The sequence below is a fragment of the Ruditapes philippinarum genome, unplaced genomic scaffold (assembly GCF_026571515.1).
Source record: "Ruditapes philippinarum isolate M1 unplaced genomic scaffold, ASM2657151v2 ctg2205_1_1_1_1, whole genome shotgun sequence".
NCBI classification, from domain to species: Eukaryota; Metazoa; Mollusca; class Bivalvia; order Venerida; family Veneridae; genus Ruditapes; species Ruditapes philippinarum.
This window is the reverse complement of record NW_026867227.1, coordinates 67,765-85,197: the sequence shown is the minus strand read 5'-3', so window position 1 is coordinate 85,197 and position 17,433 is coordinate 67,765.

The following is a 17,433-nucleotide window of genomic DNA, read 5'->3' as shown; positions in this document are numbered from 1 at the left end:
TTATATCTATTTAAATATAATCATTGACTAAATGTGGCCTTGTGTTATTGATTGACAATATACAAGTACTAATTTCGATTTTCTTGTCAAATGCATGTTAGGCCACCAAAGTTATGAGTATATGTAGCTTGACATCAAACAAATTGCAACACAAGCTTTCTTTAGTATTTTGCAATCAATATATATGCATGGACCTTGTAGTAAAACCCTTAAAAAATATGTATTGATAAGGAAAGAATAGTATCACAACATTAAAGAATTTTATCTGACAGATTTATTCGTTTCATAATCTAGAAATACACCGAGGTCATAGCAAATACCATTTAAATGTCAAATCTTTATTATATGTCAAATGGTAACAAATGATTAATGTCATGGGTGTATTTATTAGCAGTTAATAACTTGTCCAATGTAATATGTATTTTCGCACGTTAACAGTTTTTAACGATTTTTGTTTTCAAGTTATACGGGTTCTTTTAGGCTCTTTTCACTACTCTTCAGCTGGGGTACCAGTCTGTGGATTGTTTTAGACACTATCGGACACCCTCCTATAGTCATCGACGTTCCCTTATGCTAAATTTCAGACAGTTTATTTATACCTCATATAAAATTTCTCTTGATTGGATTCATTCTAAAACGGTGAGAATTAAGTGGTTTATAATATAAAATATTTGCCATTTAAATATTTTGTTTGTTTGTGTGTTTGTTTCATTTTACGCCTTTTCCCAACAGTATTTCAGTCATATAGAGTTACACCAGTACTAGACTACCTTCCTCCGCGCCAAACTACCAAAGCATCTCCCGCGGATCAAACCCACGCCAGAGATGTAACTGGATTAGAAGTCATCGACTCTAATCGACTCGACCACGGAGGCGGTTAATGAAGAGATTAAATCAGATTGAAAAGATCAAAAAAAAAAGAGCATCGCTGACTAAATGATTCCCTAAAAATATTTTTAAAAGCAAAATGGAACCCATACAAAATGATCAAAATTTTAGTGAATAAAAATCGAATTAGTTGTTATAAACCATAAATGGCTATATTTGTATGCTTGACCTTCCTCCAGGTTTGAGCTCGGAACTTTACATTCTCAAGTCTAGGGCTTACAATATCTTAATTATTAAACTGAACAGTCAACAGATCAGAAAAAAACATCATATATAAGAATGAAAACGTACACGGCAACACTCAGGTATTTACAATTCATACAGTTTTATTAGATACGGTTTTCGTGCAAAAATGATCTTTCACACTGGATCTTTTTAATTTTATCTTCTACTATTTTAATTCAGTCTTCCTCAAATAGTCCTGTCAATGCATAAACTTTTTGACGGGATTGTGTCTATCATGTTACTTTCTGAAACCTAATAACTGCTTAATTGTCTCTTGAGAATAAGATGAAGCACAATAAACGAATAAAGAGAACACACAACAACATTATGTTGTTTTAATGGCTTGCATTGATTACTAACCAGACAATATACATTGCATAGCTGTTATATGTAGCTTTCTTAAATCTCGATGAGAATCGCAAGAACAAAGCTTTAAACAAAGAAGCGATTGTGGTATTAAACACATTTAGGTCTAAATAATAAGCTACTGTAATTAACTCTTATAATTTTATAAATTCAATAGTTTTAACGTTGCTTTGCACAAGGTATATTTGTATGATTTCGAGTCAGAGCCACTACAACTTTAGTAAGGTCATATGGTGACCTTTTCAGGTTCAATTACGAAGGAAAATCGTAGGAGGTCCCACATGAATTATTTTAGACACAGCTTGTAGTTTACAAATTTCAAAGACGTATCTTTGGTCTTACATTTTTGATTTTATATATCCATATATTTTACACTCAGTCAGACATTAATTCTAACATATACATTTCTTTCAGATTCTTTAAATGTAAATAAGTTTACTAATTTTCATTTGATCAGCATATAATTGTATAGAAATACTACTGGTATTTATTCTTTATATAAGGTTATGAAACAGTATAAATGTCAACACGTTATCAAATCATTTGTTAAATAAAAATATGTATTAATTTCAATTTACAACAATAAATTATGAGAAAAGTTTTATTTACAATATCTAGTATGTTTACATCAACATGACAACCATGTTCTCACTGGGTTTCATTCGATGAATTGTGAATTATGTATTAATCAATGAATTGTGTATTACCTTTGTGAGACAGTGTATGTTATACATAGTACGTTTATTCTTGTCAAAGCCAAAAGCATTCTTAAAGTATATTATATGACACCATATCTTTGTTATTGAAAAATGTTACAAAAAAACAACAACAACAAAAAACAACATATGCGACGTACCTATTGTTGATCAATACTTCTGTGTAAGAAGAATTTGTTTATGATAAAAACAGATAAGTATAAAACTCTAATATCTCTTATATCAACGAAAACAAAGCAAATAATTAAGGAAAAGAACTATAATTGTTGGTGGCGTAAATATATGTTAAAAGGGTTATGACTTTAATTTGCGTGGTCATGATATTATAATTCGGTATTAAACAATCAATATGTTAAGCATTCGCCCAGAACTTCATAAGTTAAACCTTATTGTGATGTATTTTCAATTCATTTTGTTTCTTTGTAATATAAGGATTCTCACAAAACATTTGGTAAAGTCGTATTTTTAAATCCTGCATAGACGTACTCGTACAAAGTTATGTCACAAATAATTATAGTACAACCTACTATCGTTTTTAGTAATGTCCTGTCTGTAACTGTATACTTGTGCTAAAATGTTGAACTGAAATTCAATACTGGAATATTCTGTTATTATCTTCAAGAGGATAATTCCCATACATTGTCAATAAAGATAATCTAACCATTAACAATAGCTAGGTAAAGAAATCGTTTAGAGATACATTACTAATGATATGAAATATAATGATATATTATATTAAATAAACCATATTTTATCATTAATGACAGTTGATTTTTTTTCTCTGACAATCAGTAACGTCCGTCATATCATAATCACGAAATGATAATAACAGTTTTTGCAATAATTTCTCAATACAGTTCAAGACGGTGGCGATAAACTAGTGAGGCGAAAATTGAGAATATAGTGCAAATGGTGATACAAGCAGGAAACTTTCAGAAATCATCATTCGACCATGTAGATTTCAAAATTGACATGGACATGAAACATCTCTGTTCATTCAAAATGGCCGCCATTTTCAAATTAAAAAATTTATGGACAAAAAAAACTTGAAAAGCTTGAATGTTTTATAACCTTGAAGAAACTTCTTATATTGCATGTTGCAATGCAAAGTACAATGTGTTTTGCTTAGGTTTGGAATGCTCAATATATTACAGATACTTAAATGATTAAGATGAAGTTTTTGTTGTGTCAATGTCATGAAATATGATATAACTGGGATTCAACATAAATATATTATAGTTATTGAATAACTGTACATTGTTGTTCATTTTCATTAAATTAACTGATATCGAACAAAATATATTTTTATTATTTTGCCAAAGTCACATACACACATAAAACTCCATTTTCTATTTTAATTACTTAGCAGTAAGTTGGTATAATTTATGCGTTATGTACCATGAACTTTTATCAGTATAGCAAGTGCAATATTGCATTATATTTATCTACAAAGAGTGTCTATCAATAAGAATATTAAATAATGTCTTCCTAAAATTTTGCCAGAGGCTACAATAGAAAAATCATTTCTGATTTTCACAGATCAAACTGCTGGTGGGATTTCTAGGAAACTACACAGGAATAAGCAGTTCCAACTCTAGTTGTGCATATTTTGCCGGCTCGTAACTTTATGCTGCACAAAGTGGCTGCTACAGCTAAAAATCGAAAAATCTTGTCCGGCTTTCATGGAACATTACATACCGCTGTTCTACCTTATAGTGCATTCGTAGGAAACTGTTTGTTTATTTTTATTTTTTATTTCATCATTTTATTAAATTAAACGATTTGTTAGTTTAGTTTTCATATGTCTCAAATCCCTCGGTGTAAACTTCTATGATTTCAACACCTTTATTACTTTATATAAGAGAGTGGGCGTTATTGTCAACATCTGTTATATCAACCGCTATTCGATACAAAATAAAAGATTAGTATTTCTTTCAAAATAATCGGTAGGTATCCGATTCGCGCTTTCATCAGCAGAAATATAATGGTTTGTAAATATAACTACGAGTACACGTGAAGCAAATACAAATATACGTCGCATTAAATCCCATTAATGTAGACATTTTATAATTTGTTTCTTAAAAGATATTTCTACCTAAATATACATAATAATATATCATAATTATAATGTTGTTTTGGAGCTGGAACGTTCTTTAGGGAAACTGACCGATTTTCATTATTTTAAACTCATTATTACCATCGCCATGTGGGAAATAAAATCCTGGCGCCGATTCAGTTTCAAAATACAATTCATATAGCACTAGTAAAAAAGGGTGAATTGGTTGTTTCGCTTATTATATTATAGTGCTTTTTTATCACAGTCCCTCTCTTTTATTTTTACTTTTTTACATTCATCCTTTCATAACTTTAAAAAATTATGAGTGATAAAACAGAATAGGTTTAGTCGTTTATCACCAGATGTGAATGCACTGTAAGGAGGCATATAGGAAGATAAGATTTGATAGATAATGTATGTTTCGTCTAGTTTTTTTTCCCATTTGTCCAAAACAAAAGTAAACTGAAGTCCCTTTAGATTCATATTACATTGAATTAATTTTTCAAGTTATCATTTTATTTTCTGTTTGTTATTTACCTCAGTTCTAACGGTTTCAATATTTTCTAAAAACAAGAACTTGATATTTTCAATAACATTTAAAGGAAGAGCATTCGTTTCCCAAATGAATTACAAATGTTGACATCTCAAAAACATATGGTGTTGACAGCTGGATATCGTATACAAATAGCAAATATTTTATTACATGGAATAATTGTTTCTTTTGTTGAGTAAACACAGTCATCGACTCGAAGTTAGCAATTAAATGTAACAATGTTATGTACCTACCTGCCATCATTTTTACAAGTAAATGTCTCAAGTTCCCTGAATAAGTAATTTAAACGATCTAAAGATGACAATAAAAATCAATGTAAGATATTCTTCCTTCAACTTGATAAACATGACAAATAATAGTGTTAAGGACACGAAATGCAAAATACACAATGTACATTGCAAATAGTTTCAACTTACCTTAAATACAACAAACATAGCACAAACCAATTGATTCTATTAGAATTGAAACATTGCATTGTTTTATACCCAAATCTGTTCTTGCATTGTTGATTTTCAATATTGAAATATCTATTTATGTTTTCTCATCTGTTCTTGCATTGTTGATTTACAATTTTGAAATATCTATTTATGTTTTCTTGTCAAATGTGTGTCCTGATTAGAAAATATAAGTATCATAACATTAAACAATTATATCTGATAGTTTTATTCATTTTGCAATGTAAAAATGTACCAAGAGCATAGCAAATATCAATAAGATGTCAAATATTTGCAATGAGTTCAGTATTATGTCAGATCATTACAAATTATAAATGGTGTGGGCGTATTTATAAGCAGCAAACAAATTACTCCGAAGTACATTGCATTGTCGCACATTAACATTATTAAATACTTTGGTTTTAAAGTTACACCGCCGGTTCTATTAGTTATAATAAGCTCATAACACGACTTTTCAGCTTTGTTCGTAAACGACGATCTTGGAAACCAGTCTTGGGATATTTTCCGGCATGATCGGACGCCTTCCTAGAGTTATCGACGTTCCGTATGCTAAATGGAAAGGTTTCTTACACTTCAAACAAAAGTAAAATCTTAAATTCGGTTTAACCCCCCCCCCCCCACTTGTTTTGCATGATAAGGTTTAGTCTGCCTTGTTGGATTGTCGTTGGCAGTAGGTATTTTCTCAACCCCCTGTCTCAGTTTTACCCCCCCCCTTTTTACCCTTACCGCCCTTAGCCCTTATCTCTTTAATTCCCATATGGGCCCGTTTTAGATTTTATTATTTCATACATTACGTGTCCCTATCCTTTCGCGCCCTTATGTCTACTACCGGTTTTGGTTTGGTGCCATCTGGGTGCCTTGCTTGGATGTGTCGGGGAGCTACGTCCTGTAAACGTTGTCTTTCCCTTGTTGATCTTTATTCTCGTTTTTCTGTCCATATACGGCTATATTTTCATACATGACCTTCCTCCAGGTTTGGCCTAGGAAATTTACATTCTCAAGTCTAAGGATTACAAAATTACTAAACAGAGCAGAAAGAACTTATCAAATATAAGAATGTAAACGTACACGGCAAGACTCAGATGTTTACGATTCATAGTTTTATTAGATACAGGACTCGTGCAAAAGTATTCTTTTATATGAAATATTTTTAATTTATCTTCTACAATTTTATTCTGTCTTACACAAAAAGTCCTCCCAATACATGCCAGACATGCAAAACATTTTTCTGGGATTGTGTCTATCATGTTACTTTCAGTGCAAATCTGAAACATAATAACTGCTTAATAGTCTCCTTGGAATAAGTTAAAGCAGAGTAAACGAATAAAGAGAAAACACAACACCATTATGAGGTTTTAATGGCTTGCATTGATTACTTACCAGACAATATACATTGTATAAGCTGTCTTATGTAGCTTTCTAAAATCTTGATGAGAATCGTAAGAACAAAATTGTAAACAAAGAAGGCATTATGATAATATATATACTACTCAACATTTGCTAAGCACCTGGAGTTAATTTTTATATTTTTAACAAGAATAAAATTTCGGGCACACACGTTTTTTTAAATTGGGGACCATACGGCGTTTGATTGAAGTTCCAAGATAACCGCCATATGAATAACCGCCTTCTGAACACAACCGCGAATGTTTCAAAAAATTACCATTTCCTGTTTAAATGTAAAATTATGCTTAAGCCATTGCTAGCGGTAGTGGACGGTAACTTGCACTTTCCAGTACCTCCACGAAAACCAAGGCTGCACCATTTTCAATTTTGTAGTTTTTGGCGTTCTTAAGGGATTCCGTTTTTCTCTATTTTAGAAAGGTCATATAGTGATTTTTTCAGCTGCATTGCGGAAGGAAATCTGAGGATGTTCCACATGGATTATTTAAGACACTAGTGGGTACCTATTGAGTGAAACCGTCGACCTGTTGTACCACTAGTTAAAGCTGCGAGCAATGTAGTGCAGCAAATACAGTCAGATGACTGTCATGCATACTTCAAATACATTACAGTATTGGTGATATCTTATAAAATAACAATACCCTAATACAACGATTTACATCAAGATTTATGTGAAATAGAATAGAACAATGCAATGATGTGAAATTCAATATTGGAGTAACCGTAACATGTTGAATTTATGTCCATTCTTTTTGTCTTTTCACACAAACATTTTCTACTGTTGTTTTGCATGTTTATCTTATTGACAAATCATACATAAAAGAAGGCATATATATGTTGTTATCTTAAGTTAAGATACTAGTATTTGGTGAAAAAAGAATGTTATTGTAATGCAGGCAGAGACTATTTCATACGACAAACTTCTATACATATAAATACTATGTTTATATTTATCAGATCATGCTAAAGATTTAGCAGTCTAAATGTACTTACATGTACTTTCTTTGTTCACCCCCTTCTTTACCCCCCATTCCCCACCCCTTATTCCCATACCCTTAACACGGAACTTCTCAATTTGTTTTTAAATTTTTAAATTTTGATTTCCTTTAAAAAATGCCAGCTTCCTGTTTGCCTTGTTTCCACATTTCGTTATTTCCACCGTTTTTGTAAATATATTCAAGCATTGTTCAGGTTTAGGTTTCTTGCAATTCAAATTATCCCTTGATGTAGTAACAGTCCAGCACAAAGAGCAGTTGTACATGTAGCTCCTCGAAAAGTTCTTGTTACCTAAATGATATTCCACAATTCCTTCTCTTGTGCTTACAAATTGTGCTAGACATATTTCATACATTATTAACTTTATACATGATTAACGTAGGATGTAGTTCTAATAACATTGGAATATATCCTTTACATATGAGCCGCGTCACGACAAAACCAACATAATGCATGGATCCAGACCAGCCTGCGCGTCCGCGCAGTCTGATCAGGATCCATGCTGTTTGCTTACAAACCCTACAATCACAAGATATGTTTGTAAAACATGTATGCCCCCAATTAGCAGCCATTTAGTCATGTGACCAGGTTATTATGCATGACTTCTGACCCAGTGAACAAAAAATTAATAAGGGTTATCTACTGGTCATGACTAGTCACATGGTAATAATTATTGTGACCCCATAGGTTGTGTGCAGCAATTTAAGATATTACAAATTTTACCAAATAATATATGCATAAATTTTATGAATCATGTAGGCCTCATTAATGACTGCCAAGTTGTTATATTACATGTGATCTTCAAATGTGTATACCAAAAGCATTTTTAGTTTAATATAAAAATATCAACCAAGGCAACTTGAGTTGTTGAGTTATTGGTCAGAAACCGTCTTTAAGTATAAGGTCAATATGAAACTGACCCCTTAACCCCAAAATCAATTGGGGTCATATACTGGTCATGACCAATCATCATATAAAGATTCAAGTTCCCAGGCCTTAGCTTTCTTAAGTTATTGATCGGAAACCGTTTTTACTTTCAAGGTCAATGTGACCTTGACTTTTGACCCCAAAATCAATAGAGCTCATCTGCTGGTCATGACCAAAAATCATACCAAGTTTGAAGATCGTAGGCTTAAGCGTTCTTTAGTTATTGATCGGAAACCATTTTAATTTCAAGGTCAATGTGACCTTGACCTTTGACCCCAAAATCAATAGGGGTCATCTGCTGGTAATGACCAATCATCATACCAAGTTTGAAGTTCCTAGGCCTAAGCGTTATTTAGTTATTGATCGGAAACTGGTTTTACTTACAAGGTCAATGTGACCTTGACATTTGACCTTTTGACCCCAAAATCAATAGGGGTCATCTGCTGGTCATGACCAATCATCATACCAAGTTTGAAGTTCCTAGGCCTAAGCATTCTTTAGTATTGATCGGAAACCGTTTTTACTTACAATGTTAATGTGACCTTGACCTTTGACCCCTTGACCCCAAAATCAATAGGGGTCATTTGCTGGTCATGACCAATCATCATACCAAGTTTGAAGTTCCTAGGCCTAAGCGTTCTTAAGTTATTGTTCGGAAACCGTTTTTTTCTTTCAAGGTCAATGTGACCTTGAGCTTTGACCCCTTGACCCCAAAATCAATAGGGGTCATCTGCTGGTCATGACCAATCATCATACCAAGTTTGAAGTTCCTAAGCATAAGCGTTCGTTTGTTATTGATTGGAAACCGTTTTTACTTTCAAGGTCAATGTGACCTTGACCTTTGACCCTTTGATCCCAAAATCAATAGGGGTCATCTGCTGGTCATGACCAATCATCATACTAAGTTCGAAGTTCCTAGGCCTAAGGATTCTTTAGTTATAGATCGGAAACCGTTTTTACTTACAAGGTCAATGTGACCTTGACCTTTGACCCCTTGACCCCAAAATCAATAGGGTTCAGCTGCTGGTCATGACCAATCATCATACTAAGTTTGAAGTTCCTAGGCATAAGGATTCTTTAGTTATCTCTCGGAAACCATTTGGTCGACGGACCGACAAATGCAAAGCAATATACCCCCTCTTCTTTGAAGTGGGGCATAATTAGAGAAGCTGATAGCGAACAGCATGGATCCTGATCAGACTGCGCGGATGCGCAGGCTGGTCTGGATCCATGCTGGTCGCAAACCCATGACGTTGGTTTTGTCATGACGCGGCTCATATGATTTTAGATTTTAAATCAATATAAATATCATTCCGTTTGGCTTTCAGAAAAAAAAGTTCTTAACAAATATACAATACATAATTATATTTTATATATGATATCGTAAATCAGCAACAATTATTTATGGAAACTGTTCTACAATATCTGGTGTTTCTACAACAAAATGACAACCATGCACTTTACTGGCATTTATCCGTTGACAGTATAAACATTAATTGTGAGTGGTATTACATTTGTGAGAGACAGTGGGCGTTATACAAAGTGTTTTATTTTTGTAAATGTCGAAAAGTTTTTGCAATTAAAGTATAATGGGATACCAACTAATTTAAACATGTTTCAAAACAACAGATGTGAATTAACTACTATTGGTCAACAATTCTTAGTTTAAAGAACTTTTTATAATGAAGAATGAAAATAAGATCTCTTATATCTCTACGTTCTTCGTGACGTTAACAAAACAAATGTTTAAGGAAAAGAGCTATGGTTTGTGATGAAATAATGGTTATGACTTTTACATGATCATGATATTATTATTCGATATACATTTATTTGTATGTCAAGCATAAAAATGTGTTCGTTTTATTGAAAAATAAGAGTATTTGGTAATAAAACAGTGTTGTTTGGTTTTTCGGAGAGAGAAATACTCGTTTTCAGCGTTCCGTTTTTTTTCTCTCACTTTTTAGGTGCTTACAATTTGGTCCGCCAAGGATCACATCAGTTCAATTTATTGTGATATATCTTCATGTTTAATTCATAATAATTTCACGACTCTAAAAGAAAATGGTCACTCATTTTTTCAAATTTATCTGAGCATAAAGATACAAGATTTTGATACAAACAGCAATATCTCGCTATCCAATATTGTATGTAACTGTATACATGTCATAAAATGTAGCGCTGAAATTCAATACCGAAACATTCTGTTATTATCTTCAAGAGAATAATTATCATACATTGTCAATAAAGATAATTTAACCGTGAACTATACCTAGGTAAAGAAATCGTTAAAGAGACACATTACTAATGGTATGAAAGTGGAGATGAGTATTGATACAAAAGACTTGAAACTGAAATAGCAGACTATGATCGTGTATTAAATTTTTAAGGACAAATGATTTTTTTCTTTTGTTTTTTTTATAAGTATTTACAACCTTATTGAATAATAAAAAAAGCTAAAACGTGCCGTGATTTAGCGCAAGAAACACATTGGCAGTAACAAAAGTTATCATAAGAACTCCAGGACATATTTTGAGTTATCAAAAGAACTCCTGGACATTTAAAAAATCGGGTATAAATTTGTTAGTCGGGGCTTTATGTTTGCAATTTTGCATTATAATTAGGTAATTATGTATGGCAAGGATGAAGACTTGAAATAAACAGGTCAATACTTGCGAATTGGCAAATAATTTGAAAAGTTTACTAAAAACTACCAGATTTTAAGCAAGAGGCGATGAAAAATGGACTATGAATTAGTTTTTGACACATAATACAATATGTAAGACAAGGTTAATCATTAAAGTTTATTTAAGCACCTAAAACTCACTTTTTAACAATGAAAATTACCATTTTCGACGAGTGTTTTGCAGTATATACAATAGTTTTCCGACGAACTCCGTGACAGTTATCACAAGAACTCCTTGACAAGTTATCATAAGAACTCCATCCCTCGTGTAACACTTCCTCCCCCGTGTACTAGTATATTTCAAATGTAATAACTAAGATATCCTATTTCGATTTATAATGACGTCACACAATACTTAACAGATGGTGCTTTCTGTTTCGAGAAATTTTCAGTTGGTAGTATTTTAAACTTCTTTATGAAATGTTCGCAACCTGTTGTAAAACAAACAACACCTATTCGCAACAACTGAGGATAGAATGGTGGTTATATCACACATTGTCAATTTAAATTGTAAATGGTCAAGTTAACTACAATAACGACTCTTAAATATCGAAGCGAGGCTTGAGAAAAATCTGATTATAAATAACATAACATTTCACCATTTTTGTGTTTAAATGTTGCATTCTGCTTAAGCATGTGCTAGGGGGACGTGGACGGTAACTTGCACTTTCCAGTACCGTCCATGAACAGGCTTAATCAAACCGAGCCTGCAACATTTTACAATTTTGCCGTGTTGGGCTTTCTTTAGGGATTCTGTTTTTCACTATTTCTTAACCATTACAGTTTGACTTGTACCGTAAATATAGTTGTTAGTATTTTATAACATTGATGTAACACGCTGTAGTTTTGTCCACATAATTCAAACATAATTCATTGTACAACGTTATCGTCAATGTATGCAATATGGACATTTAACAAAAACCACATGTGTTGCACTATTCAAATTAAACCAACTTTAAAGTATGTAATACATTTATCACAAAAGGCAAAAGTAATTAAATCATGAGAATAATAAAAATCTCTGGTGATTACAAATGCTTTATGAACATAAATATTAGCTTTATGAATGTTTTCTTTACGTGTAATTAGGTGTTATTAAATCAATGATGAAACTTTTTTTTAAGGTGTATTCTATTAAAACAGTTCGACTTATGTGTAGTTTCTCAAAAATCCTGGATCTTATCAATGTATCTAAAGCAGCATGCCTCCACATTCATGCTTATGTTCTTGAAATTTTTGTAAATGTATTAAAAAGTAAGTTATTGTAAAGTAAACAACGACAATAATGTTCACCTTGTAAACAGCTCAAACAACCCATATGAATTCCCAAACATAGGTCAAAATATGCACAAATATCCATTACTAGTTATTAGAAATATGGTGAAAAATACAGCAAAGTCGGTCATAAACCGCACATAACCTAGAAACTATTACTTTTTATCTGACTCATTTTCCTTTTCATTAATTCTCAAGTTTTATTTGCTTTAAATATTTTGGCTCCTCTGGGGTAATGCAGCTTTAAAGAATAATAGTTGAAAACAGTTCTTCTGTCTATTTGTTTTAATCAAACATAAGTCACTAAAAACAGCAAATATTTGGTACATCGTACTTACTGTAAAGATGTCCGTTGATTCAGTAACAAATGATAAAGATAACATATTGATATAATCAGATCGGTAATAGTTAGCTGCTTGAACTTTATAATTTTAACTAGTCTGATAAAAAATACTTCTGTCATGGAATGTACATTTACATGACTTCCTATTTTATTTCATCAAATTATTGGAGGATTACCATAGATTTCTACGCCTGGTCTAGATTAGTTTACATGTGTAGTCACTTATTATATGCTTTCAATTTACTATTTCTGTTGTAGTGTCATATTGTATTTGTTTCCCCTTTCATTGACTTCTGTTTAATATTTTGAAACTAATATTACTGTACAGTATTCTTCTTTACTTTTATACTAAACAATTAAATGTAATCTTAACGATAGAGAGTAAATGCACTTTTTTCATGCAAAAGCACATGCAGAAGCACGTGAACGCATTTAAAACCGGAGCCCATAGGACGATGAATTTAATAAGTTCAAGGGCTTCTGTAGATGTTTATGCACCAACAAGACGCATTAGGACTATTCTTGCATAAATGTATGAGTTTGTGTATTATTCGGTAATTCTGTGTTTCATTATATGTTTGTCGTATAAAGACGCTATTTGTCATGTTTTTCCGTCTGATAGTGCGATGTCAATTAACATGTATGTTTTGATCATGAAGTAACTACCATTGCAGTAATCTATTAACATGACGCTTTGAATTCTGCAGACTAATAACGAGCAACAACAGGCGTGCTTACGTGGTTTTATCCGTTAATGCACGTCTATTTTCTACGTTAAAGTGAATAATGTAAGGTATGTAATACAATGAGTAATAACGTTGATAGTATTACGTATTAGATATAAACTTACCACGGAAGAATTATATATGGAAGATGTCGGCAAGTGTGAGACACATTATCCGATGTGTTATCTTTATAAAGCTGATAGCAAAGTGTTCTAGAACAAAAAAAGTATTCATCAGATAAATGTTCATTTTGAATCACTTAGAACTTCATTAACATTTGTAAGCAGTGTTTTATAATTGCTGTAATAGTGTATTATCAATACTTAAATTACTGATGGAAAATATGCCCATAATTGTAGACCTATACAGCTCGTCTTTGATGCTCAATATATTACTCAGCATTACTTACAGTTTCTTAAACCCAGACATTATTCCTTTTCCATGTTTGACATGTTAGCATAAGGAACCAAACAATTGTGCCGAGTTTATCAATTTTAATGTTTTATTGCGTTTTTTTTCCACCTGCTTCAGTTGAATATTAACAATTTACTCTGAATCTATGTCATGTACGGTCGATTCAATATTCTAAGAACTTGTTAAGCCAAACCGTCAGTGCCCTTTATTGTTGAGAAATTGTAACGATAGCAAACAAATACAAATTTGGGGTTTATGAATTATTATAATTAAGATTTGGAATTTTTACGCATATTACATTCAAAACTGAGTAAAAAATAAAAAAGTTAAATGCATACTTCTGAGAAACATGCAGATGTTAATACAGATGCTAAAGTTTCCTTCGGGTTACTGGCTTAGAATTGAAAAGTCAAAAATTTTGTGAAAGTTTTGCTTTTTATTGTCCGTAGATTCTAATACTGTCTTGGGATAATAATTAAACATAGGCAGTGTTATTTTCTGTTGTTGTTGTTTTTTGTTGATGTTGTTGGTGTGGTGTTGTTGTTGTGCTTTTACGGCACTAATGACAATGGAACTTGATTTTTTTTCATATCAGACATATTTGGTATTGGTCCATAAAACAACTGTTATTTTTTATTAGAATAGTACAAGAGATTTTCTTGACTTGGCGGAAAGAAGTCGAGGTGATATCATATTCTAATGCTTCTATATCTTCAAGTTTCATGACCGGATTAGACTATTATTATAAAGGATTACTAAAAAGAAGGATTATCAACATTTAATCATCAAAATATACATGTGAAATCCATTCTTATTGTGGTATTATAATTTATTTCCATTGAATGAATACAAAAATCTTTTGTTTAGAATAAGCAAATCAAATGTTACACAATGTTCTGCTTTTTCCGCGTTTTCCTCTCTGTTTTTAAGCTTCAGCCATCTGTGTAGATGAATATTTTGCTGAAAACATAACTTAAAGCAACATGTGCGTTTAGTATGAAAGCTTTCAAATAAGTATTTGTTCTGCACAAATAGTTTATTGTTTTAATATACAATATGCATTTATTCATATAAGCATCGACTTCACAAAGTCATGGCAGTTTAATCCATTTGGAATAATAAACCTGTTTCTTATGATTGATAAATCATATTAAGCCTTGCTCGTATATATGTTTTTGCTGGTTTAATACAAAATATTTACAAATTGTTACAGTATCTTCTGTCTAATCAAATACCGCATCAATATACAATTGAACTTTCCTCTAGATAATGTATATAAAGCTTTAATAAGGTTGCTATCTTAGACACATTTTATAAGCTCATTTCTTATTTAATCAATTATCTTACCAGTAACGGGGACAGTAATGTTAGTTCTAATTATTTGATTTCAAAGAAGCTTATAAAATATATATCATTGTTGATCAAAGAATGATTAATATATTACTCTCAGTAGTGTTGGCAATGCGTTAAATATGATATATAATGAAGAAATGTTAGAACAATAAACTTTTTAAATTTATATTATGATTTTAAACGGGTATAGTCTAGTAATACTTTAATTTAGTGGTCTTTGCTTAACAAACCACGACATTTTTGTTAACCTTTTTCGTGCTTTTTACTATAATAATGGCCAACTGATCATAAAACTATGTTTGTACTTTCCTCTAACTTGCATGGTATGTTCATGTTTGCTTTTTATTAATGTTTACTGTAAAAATGTTTATTTTCTTTTGTATTAAATGTTGAAATATGAAAAGAACAAAAATTAAACGCAAATATTTTATTCAAAATGTCCAAATATATTCTTGCAATTCATTTACTGTGACAGTTCACTTATAAATTCATGTTTTCTATTCAGTATATCATTTATTACATTAAGAGGATATAACGGAAGAAAACGTTAAGTATTTCAAATAAGTCTTAGAGATCATTTTTATCTTGATTAATTGAGATTTATTTATCTTTCAAACCGATAGTATTTCTTACCGGGAGCGTCATGTCGTTGTATTATATAGCAAAGCTTTATTAGGAATGAAGCTCTATGATTAATGTACGGAAGATCGGTGGGGACATTACATCTTCGTGACTTTCCGATTTCATCTTAAATTTATGAATTCACAATTTTAACTTGAAGTTCGTGATTCACGATTTCAACTATACGAATTCAACATAAATACAAACATATTCAAATGGCATAATGAATAGAAAACATGAATTGATAAGTGAAATGTAATTTAATTGTAAACATATATTTGGACATTTTGAATGAATGAGAGCGTAAAATCATTAAGTTCAAAAAGTGAATTTGAAGTTGGAATATGTGAATGCCTTATGTTGAAATCGTGAATTGTGCTGTCTCAAGAAATCGGAAATTCACAAAGTTGAAATGTTCCCATCGATATTTCGTAGTCCTATGTTAACGAGATTGTATTAGACATACAGTTGATGGAAATCGAATAAAGATAAATCCACCTAGTTTGAAGGCGGAAAAAAGTATCATGCTTAATCAGTCACGCAAGCGATTTATGTCTGCCAATCTTGCGTCTTGTTTAGGCTTAGAATATATGTAGAATATTTTGCTGAATCTTATAATTAGCGCAATAATATTATACGACTTTGACGCATCCTATATAATTCCAATATTGCCAAAGGATCTGGAACATTAAGTAACTTAAGTTAAAAAACATTACATATAGATAGCTTCAAACATTTTGTGTTTCTAACATTGTTAATGGCAGTTTCACCTTTTCCTAAGTGTTTATGGACTTTTAGCTCCAAATTTCCCTGTTACATGTTATTTGCTATTTCATACTGTACTTCTTTATATAAAGTTTGAAATTAATCAATTAAATTGTAAGTAAAAAGTGTAAGTAATGTACTGTAACAATGTTTTGTTTTTTCTCAATGATTTGATTTATTAACATGAAAAACTAAAGAAAGCGTCAAATTGTTTATGGAACAATCATTAATACACTTGTTACTATATATAGTAACAAAATTGTCTATAATTTTAACTGATTATGAGTGTCACGTGACCTATTATGAGTTTGCGGCCCGGAGCCGAAAACTAGTAATCAGCCCGCTGAACATGTACACGTGCACATACTGAAACAATGACGTCATATTTTACGTCATCAAACAGTAAACTGTAAAAGTGAAAGTAGCTTTTTAGCACGAATCGCTTGATTTTATTATGAGAGCCTAAGCGAATTTCCTACAAACACAGTTTTTAGCTATTGAAATTTAAAGAAAAAATACGGCAAATTCATTAAAAAATGAAAATAAAACTTGCTTCTGGATTCCAGTGTACTTTGTACACACAAAAGTAAACAACTCAGTCTCTTTTGAAGTTACTGTAAAAAATACTACTATTAGATCTACCAAGTGTATTTAAGACATTAATACAC